This window comes from Trematomus bernacchii, unplaced genomic scaffold (genome assembly GCF_902827165.1).
Source record: "Trematomus bernacchii unplaced genomic scaffold, fTreBer1.1, whole genome shotgun sequence".
NCBI classification, from domain to species: Eukaryota; Metazoa; Chordata; class Actinopteri; order Perciformes; family Nototheniidae; genus Trematomus; species Trematomus bernacchii.
In genome coordinates, this window is record NW_022987342.1 from 710,851 (window position 1) to 719,767 (window position 8,917).

Here is an 8,917-nt window from a genome sequence, read left to right on the forward strand (position 1 = left end):
GAGAAAAGTGCGTCAGACTGCGCGAGTGGCAGCACCCGCCTGACCCTGCCCTGAGAGGAGCATGGTGTTGCGATTTCAAGGAAACACCCATATTTCTTGAGAATCTCAGGCCGGCAAGATCTGGTCTGAAAATGTCAACAAAGACGAGAGGACACAATATAACTTGGATATGTTTTCATTCTCAGAGTTCATCACCTTTTGTGACGCACTCTCAATCCTTCCCCAGCAGATGAACCCGAAAACAATCTCATGTTTTCTACCACCAGCCAGCTATAACAAGGTGACATTCTTGAGAAAACCGCAGTGCTTTGTAGTGCACTCTCCTTTCCTCCTACACCCCCCTTGCCCTCCCTCCTCTCGTTGTTCTCTTACTCAACCCTTTTTCTCCCCCCCCCCCCCCCCCCCCCCCCCCCCCCCCCATCTTTGAGCTGTAAAAGCTGCTTTGTGTTGTGCGGAGGATTGTGCAAACGGGCCAGGAGAGTAAAAGTAGGTCACTGAGGAGAGGATGGAGGAGAGGAGGGGTGAGGAAGGCGAGAGGGGTTATTCAGAGTCAAGGACTGACACAGGGAGGGAGGGGAGGTTACGTCACATGTCTCTACCGTGTAAACTTGAACAAACTACGCATAAAGAAACTCTCTCTTGTTGCTGCCTTAGACACACACACACACACACACACACACACACACACACACACACACACACACACACACACACACACACACACACACACACACACACACACACACACACACACACACACACACACACACACACACACACACACACACACACACACACACACACACACACACACACACACACACACACACACACACACACACACACACACACACACACACACACACACACACACACACACACACACACACACACACACACAGTATCAGTTTGCATTAGGCTGACATTTATACAAAATCACTTACATAGTGATTATTGCCTCAGAGCTAATAGGATTATCTCCATGACATTAGTGTTATCAACAATATAACTCTTTTCATGGTGACCTCATATGAGAAACTGAAGCCTATTGTTCATTGATTTACTGGAATGTACACTCCCTGGACACTTTATTAGGTACACCTGTTCAACTGCTGGATTACATTACATTCGTTTTTTCAGTGTAGCTTGCCAAGAGCCACAAGTAATGAAGACTTTAATGCACACATCATTTTAATAAAATAACAAAAGAATATCTGGTGCTTTAAATGGCTATATGCATGGTGAGTACCTTTACTTTCGGTATTTTTTAATGCTACTGTGATAATGATAATTATACTTTTTACTTTTACATGCAGAACTTTTACTTATGACTTTTAAACTGTACTAATGCTACATTTACTTAACTAAATTATCTGAGTACTTCTTCTACCTCTGGATGAATGTCACTTACACAGCAGTGCCTCATGAAGTTACAGATGATAAAACCGTGGACATTTTAGACCTCATTTGGACTTTTGTCTTCCACATCCACCTGTGTGTGTGTGTGCGTGTGCGTGTGCGTGTGCGTGTGCGTGTGCGTGCGTTACAGAGGGGTCTATTGGCCTTGCGCTGCCTGGGGTGATCAACAGCCCCGGCTGGTTATGTAACCGGGATGCTGCAGTATGTAGGTCAGCAGCACAGGGAGAGGCAGGGATGGGGTGAGGAGCAGGAGGAGGAGGAGGAGGAGGAGGTAGCTCAGGGAGTGTGTTCGCCTGTGTGTTGGTACGTATGAGTGTGTGTGTGTTCACACGGCGGATGTACATGTTATATTGTGCCGAGCAGACGTCAAATACAATCACACCAGACTCAAAGCGACAGGCGGAGAGGGAGGAATCATCAGGGGCCCGACGGTGTAGAAACTCATTGTGAAACTAACGCCCCATGCGTATTTAAACATTAACTACATGTTTGCTTTTCACAATCTTCTCATAAAGTTTCAAATAACAAGGTTTTGCATCATCTAATGCAAATAAACGCTGGAAGTGGAAAGATTTCATCACATAAAATAAAATGAAATAATAAAACATGCACTGAGAGGCAAATAAAAGTCTGGATTTGATGATGAGACCTTTGTTAGAAACACCAGATAAAGCAATCAGGATACAAATATGAGCCTAATATTATACACAGGTCTCAGACACACGAGTCATGCTCACCAGGAGGTTCTCTAGTTAAAGAAGAAATAACTCTGTAATCAATTATTAAACACTTTGCAGCGTCAAGGGTGATAATCTAGAGTGAGGTTCATTAGAGCTATTAATAACCTTGAAGAAAGAAAATGTCTGGATAGAAGAGCTGCACTGGCTCAAAATAAGTTTGGCACACAAATAGAAGATTCTACAGCACTGTCTTTCTGAACACCTAAAAGGCATTTATTGTAATGGCATACTCTTGTGAGATGACAGGTTAAGTGGTTGAAAAAAAAGTCCCTTGGAGTTTTCTTGTGATCTTTGTATGAATAAACCTTTTCTGCTTCTTGAATTTCATTCTTAATTTCCTGTGATGTTTACATTTTGAATAAGTAGATCACCTTCTGTGTCTTTCCTCGCTGAATTTGTGAATTCATCCGCTGTTTCCTGTGATGATTGTTGCTTTAATTTGAGAAAGTGGATCACCTTCTGTCTCTTTCCTCGCTGAATTTGCAATTTCAAGGATGCATTCACACGTTGTGACGTTATACAATGAAAATACCATCAGGTTTTCGCAGAACATGTTACATTTTAGGGTGTGATTTCTAAAGGGTTGATAACACAGTTTGTTTTTTTAGAGTGTCTCAGAGTTGGTACACGCCTGCCTGAAAGAGAGAAATGTGACCCCTCTGCTGAACATGCTGGGTTGGCAGCCGTTCAGGAGAGAGTTATGTTGCCTGCCATGACCCAATCAATCCTCCCTGCCTCTGTCCTGCATTGGAAGGAAAATAGGTCAGCGAAGTGTGAGTGTGTGTGCACTGCTTCAGATGTGTGTATATGATTTAGGGACAGATACACTTAAACAACTTAACACATAAAGATAGGTTTATTTCACAACTTAAAAATAGGCCGCAAGAAAGCTGAGCACTTTGGTAATAAAAGTAGGCCAGTAGGAATGACTGTGTGCACGCGTGTGAGCGAGATGATTCAGCTCCATGTTATGTAATGCCGAACCACCCCTGGGTCCTCTTACCATATCATGTGCCCTTGTGCTACAGGAAGTAGCCTGTTGGCGTACGTGTGTGTGTCTTGTATGAGAGAGTGAAAGCCTCTGGGCATCTGACGTAACAATCCAACATCTGACTGTCAAATGTATTTTAGGGCTCGAAGTTTTTATTTTACACATTTGTTCTTTTTGGGCAAACTCACGAAGAAATTGGGCAGCTCATGCAGCAGCTAAACCTGTACAATCAAGACCAAAATAAACTGTGTAATTCTCAAAGTAGACACAAGGGATAAAACACATTCCTGAGATGTACTGCCAGGAAAATAGCATCTTGTTGTGCATTTATTTAAACTAGGTAATATGCAGAGTCCAATTCACAAAGATCCCATGACCACACACAGCTACAGTGAAATTATAAGCTTCTCCAGACAGTTGGTAATTTAAGATCATTTTAAAAAGGGCCACGTCCAACATTGCTAGTCACGTATTCAGTTTCGGCGGCATTTCTTCCAGTTTGTCCAAAGGTCTTCTAATCAGGGCTCTATAAATAAAGAACTACGGCAGATGTGTAATATTTAATGCAGCCGAACCGTGTATTACAATGCCGTTATGTGATGACTTCCAAAGAGAAAAGCAAGCACACTTGGATTAAAGTATTATTATTATTTTTTTTAAATGTTTTTCAGATTTCATATCGCATGAACACCATATCCCAACGTGCATTGCGGCTAAAACAATCCAATCATCTTTGCTAAAGAATACAGCTTTAGATAGAATTAGCTAAGCTAAATGTTTGCCCCTGTTTTGTAATCGTTATGCTAAGCTAGCTGGCTGCTAGCCTAAGCACAGACACGAAGGTGGTACATGTTATTATTTTTCAAGGTTTTTTTAAAATCAGAAATCAGCATCTCATCAGAAACCTCAACAAAACAGCAGGTGTGCTTTTTGTAGTACATTGAGTGTCTTTTAGCCCTTTCCACCAGGCTGAGCTTTCCAGAAAAGAGATTTTCTTATTCAAATGAAGGAACAGCTTCATGCTATATGGTCATGAAAACTGATTCAGTCCAGACTTAAGTCCCACGTAGCTGTGAGGGAACTCTGACTCAGGTGCTATGATGTGTCTCCCTTTACTTCCACTAATAATGATTCACTTTAATGATATGCACAATACAAACAGCTTACTGACATCAGAGGAACACTCATACTGTAGCTGTTGAACACATTACATCAAGTGCACGCAGTTACAAATCCAAGCTGCCACATTGTTCCATTCATATTATAACTAGAGCAACACTATGACATATGATTTTTCTACTAAAACATTCTCATTATCATCAAACCTATTTCACTGATCAGAAATAAGCTATTTAAATCATCAAAAAATAAAAATGACCTTAATGCTGGCCCTGTGTGTGAACATATTTGGCTTATGTTGTGATATTTTATGCCAATTTAGCTTGCTTTTTTATTTCTTTTTATCTTAATATCAATCAGGAAGGACACTCTTGGGCTTTGATGACTCAATTAAAAGGTTGTATGTTTTCAGTTTGAAATATGTGATTAAGTGCTGTTATAAGCATTGGGACATTCCCCTCAACACCCTGAACGTAATGCTGACCTCTGACCTTCCAGTGTTAAAATTTGTCAAATTATGATTACAAATACTACAGGATATTAATGTTAGGCTGCAGCAGAACACAACAAGAATGTAAGATGGGAGACAAAAGCCACACTATAGTATGATGCTTCATCAATCTGGGTTTGCCAAACAAGTGTGTGTCTCCCAAAGTTATCCTCTTTTCAGAAATAAATTCCTTTATGTCTAAGCGTTACAATCCGTTCACCTGCTGCTCTGGGTGTATTTGGGTCACTAGGGTTAAGAAGGGATATCTTCAGGGCGAGTATGTATGGAGAGGACACAGATTACAGAGATGTACATGTGGGAATGCGAGTATTGTATAAAACAGACTTGCCTATTCTCTAACGCAGAAATGTACGTCACATTTTTGCGTTACATACAGAACAGAACAAACAGCTGATACTGTGCTGCTACATAAAGATTAATGCACAGTCTGCATTTTACATGTAAGCCAACATTATTAAAGCTCCAGCCTGACAGACAAACAACATGTTGAAGCTGTGGTGAGGGAAGTAACCTGCGGGCCTCCATGGTGGTTATTAAGTGGAGTAACCCCTTTAGATTAGTCTCAGCCATTTCTCCCATCTGTCTACTGTTACACCACAGATCTGCCACTGTACAACCACAGGACACACACACACACACACACACACACACACACACACACACACACACACACACACACACACACACACACACACACACACACACACACACACACACACACACACACACACACACACACACACACACACACACACACACACACACACACACACACACTGATATGCTGAGTATGTGAGTACAGAGCGTACCGTACGTACTGTGGCCTTTGCCTCGCATGCAAGGAAACCCGCACACATACACTAATCTGTGATTAGTCGTTGATTATTATTCTCAGTTGAGTGAACGGCACACATGTTGCACGATTGCATGTTCCTCATTACAAACAGATTTAGACTATGAGTATATGTGTGTCTTTTGTAGTTGATTGCGTCTCTTTGTAGTCCTTCTGTGGGTCTCTGTTGTAGTTTTGCAACTCTTTGTTTTGTCTTTTTGTAGACTTGTTTCTCTTTGGAGTCATTTTGTGACTTTGTTGTTGTTCTTGTGTCTGTGTGAAGTTGTTTTTGTTTCTCTGACTCTTTCTTATGTTAGATTGACTTCCATAGGATTAAAAAAGTTTGCAAAATTGTATTTTTTTTCAAATGAATTAAGCTTGTTTTGATACAGGCCTTATAAAAGAAGTTACAAAGAGATGCATTTATCGTAAAAGAAAACAGAGGACAAGAGTACACATAGTCCTCGTGATTTGCAATCTCTTGATCAGCAGCAGAGTAAACCTCACCCTCACCTGAAATACTCCTTCAGTCTCTCATACACAGATTTCCTTTAAACAATATTCGGAACTACAGCAACATGCTCAATTCATGCTGCCAGGCTGTCTGAAATGTGTTGAAAGTCATCCTTCTATATTTACCCTTTATAAGAAAATGCAGCCTAACACATGCTCTTCTTACTGTGTGGCTGATTCTCCAGACAGATAAGTGTTGTTCTTGAAAACAAAATAATCATTGCTATTTCCTTTGAAAGAGAACCGTGATCGTTGGCCCTATGAAAGAAAATATATATATAAATTGACACAATCATTATTATAGGTTAAGCTACCCAGTATTGTAGCGTAACCTATAATAACCCGCCATTACCAAGTACATCATTGAAGTGATGAGCACATTAATGCACCAAAAATACAACATAAAATAACAAAAAAAGATGTTTAGATGTGCCTTTCTGCATAACAAGCACTTTAACTTGTGATACTTAAAGTATATGTTGATGGTAATACTATTATACTTTTACTTAATAGGTGTTTTGAATGGAGAACTTTTACTTGTAACAGAGTATTTTTACACTGCAGGATTGCTTTTTTACTTAAGTAAATAATCTGAGTACTTCTTCCACCACTGTTTATATGTTATCTGGGAAGTCTGCAAAATGTCGGTCACATACAAACATCAAAGCATGAGCTGTTACTAAACCAAACTACTGATGACTTGTTCTTTGCCTCAGGGCTTACTCCTGCCATTGAAAAGAACAACCGCTCCAGGAAAAACAAATCATGTAAATTAATTTCAGCAGCTCCAAATAAAACCTCCTTGAGTCAAACCGGGGTGAAGTCAGACTAATTTATATGTGGATTCCACATGATACCAGTTGACTGAATGTTGGTCCGGCTATTGATTGATTGAAACGAATGCCAAGGAAGCGGCCTGATCTGACCTCTCACACACTGGAAGTCATTAAAAGAGTCAATTAGCCACAAGGCTCCGGGGCAGAGGGGGACAACAAGAAACCACAAGTGAGGAAAAAGATACTCTGCTCTGCCGTCAGGGGAAAACACACGATGCCTTTAATGCAATGTCAGCTGAGGATAAATAGAGCATGTGACTAAAGTGTCTCTTAGACATCCTGCACAGGTGGTGTCTGTCTAAACTAATAGGGTTCAGCAGACACATATGGACCATGGGTATGTTTTCCATCTGGAGCATATCCTTTAAAGGTAGGTTACCTTCTTCACAAGTGACTTTAACACCAATCGTGTCAAACCCTCCCACTCAGCATTTAGGAATTCTCTTTGAGTTGCACTGAACAGACTCCAGGTCCTTGCAGAAAAGCTTTACCCTGAGGCACAGGCTGGGTTCAGAGCAGGAAGATCTACTAGATAAATGATCTTCTGTCAGAGGCAGCTGCAGAGAGCAGAGGAAACCACTCTTCATTGACCTTATGAAAGCTTTTGCCGTACGTGCATCCCCTTCCGGATCGTTTGACCGGATACGTTGCCCCCCAGAACTCATCTGCATCCTCCAGTCACACCAAACCATCATGCTATAGGGACCATCAAGTTTGATTGGCGCCCACGTTGTAGGATATATTATTTTCTCTTCGTGTGTCAAGACTTTAAATAACCAACAGTGTGTCTACCAAGGACATACGGTAACTTATTCAACTTTGCGCAACTCAGGTCTAAACATTCCTACCCCACGACTTGGAAATGCTTCTCCTTTTGGGAAAGCTAACAGCTAAAGTTTGGGACAAAGGCAAACTTGAACAGTCCACATGAAGACAAAGGTGTAGAAGGCCTATGTCATCAGCACACCTCTGTACGGTGGTTTAGCTTGGACCCAATACTCACATCAAGAGCGGAGGGTAAACTCTCATCTGCGCTGCCTGGGGCGTGTACTGGGCATCACCTTGAGGGACATGATCACACACACAGCTGTCCAGCAGAGATCAAAGCCTCCCAGGATGTATCTTCAGCGACATCCAGTTGGTTGGGCCATGTCTTGCTGATGGACGAATCCCAAAGACATTCATTAGACGGAAATGTCATCCGGCAAGAGGACGACTGGCCGCCCATAGACACACTTTAAGGATGTTTCTAAGCAATCCCTTTAATATCAACCCCATCAGGATCAGGCCAGACTTCATTGGCAGAAGGGACTCATGCACAGATGAGGGAAAGAAAGCCAAGAGGAATCACAACAACTGGACATCATCTACATCCAAGTCTGTCTCTTGGATTGATCTTAAGAGCCACTGTCTACGGTTAAAAACTAGAGAACAAGAAATCGATGGTCTTTCGAGACTGCAATGACAACTGCGAAATCCATTTCCTGGAGACTTTCCTTTACCCATTACTCTCCTTGCCTTAACCTAACTTTAACCAAGTCTTCACCTTAAAATGATTTATGACATAGGGACTCAAAAGGAAGCTCCAAACGATGTGACTGTAAACAGATGTGTCACAACAACATGAGTAACAGAGTTGGGAAGTAACACAGTACGTTTACTCAAGTACTGTACTTAAGTTAAATGTTGAGGTATTTTTACTTTACTTGAGTATTTCTATTTTATGCTACTCTTTACTTCTACTCCACTACAATTCAGAGTTAAATGGTGTACTTTTACTCTATTTAATATCTTTAGTTACTTTAGAGATCTGGATTAATGATGTGAAATATAATCAACTCTTAAATCAGACTTTAGTTCCACCTGGAGTAAATTCACAAGCTACCCTGCAGTATACAAAGTCATTCAAACTAGCTGCACCTTTACCAGCTTTGATGAACACATAAATGCATCAAT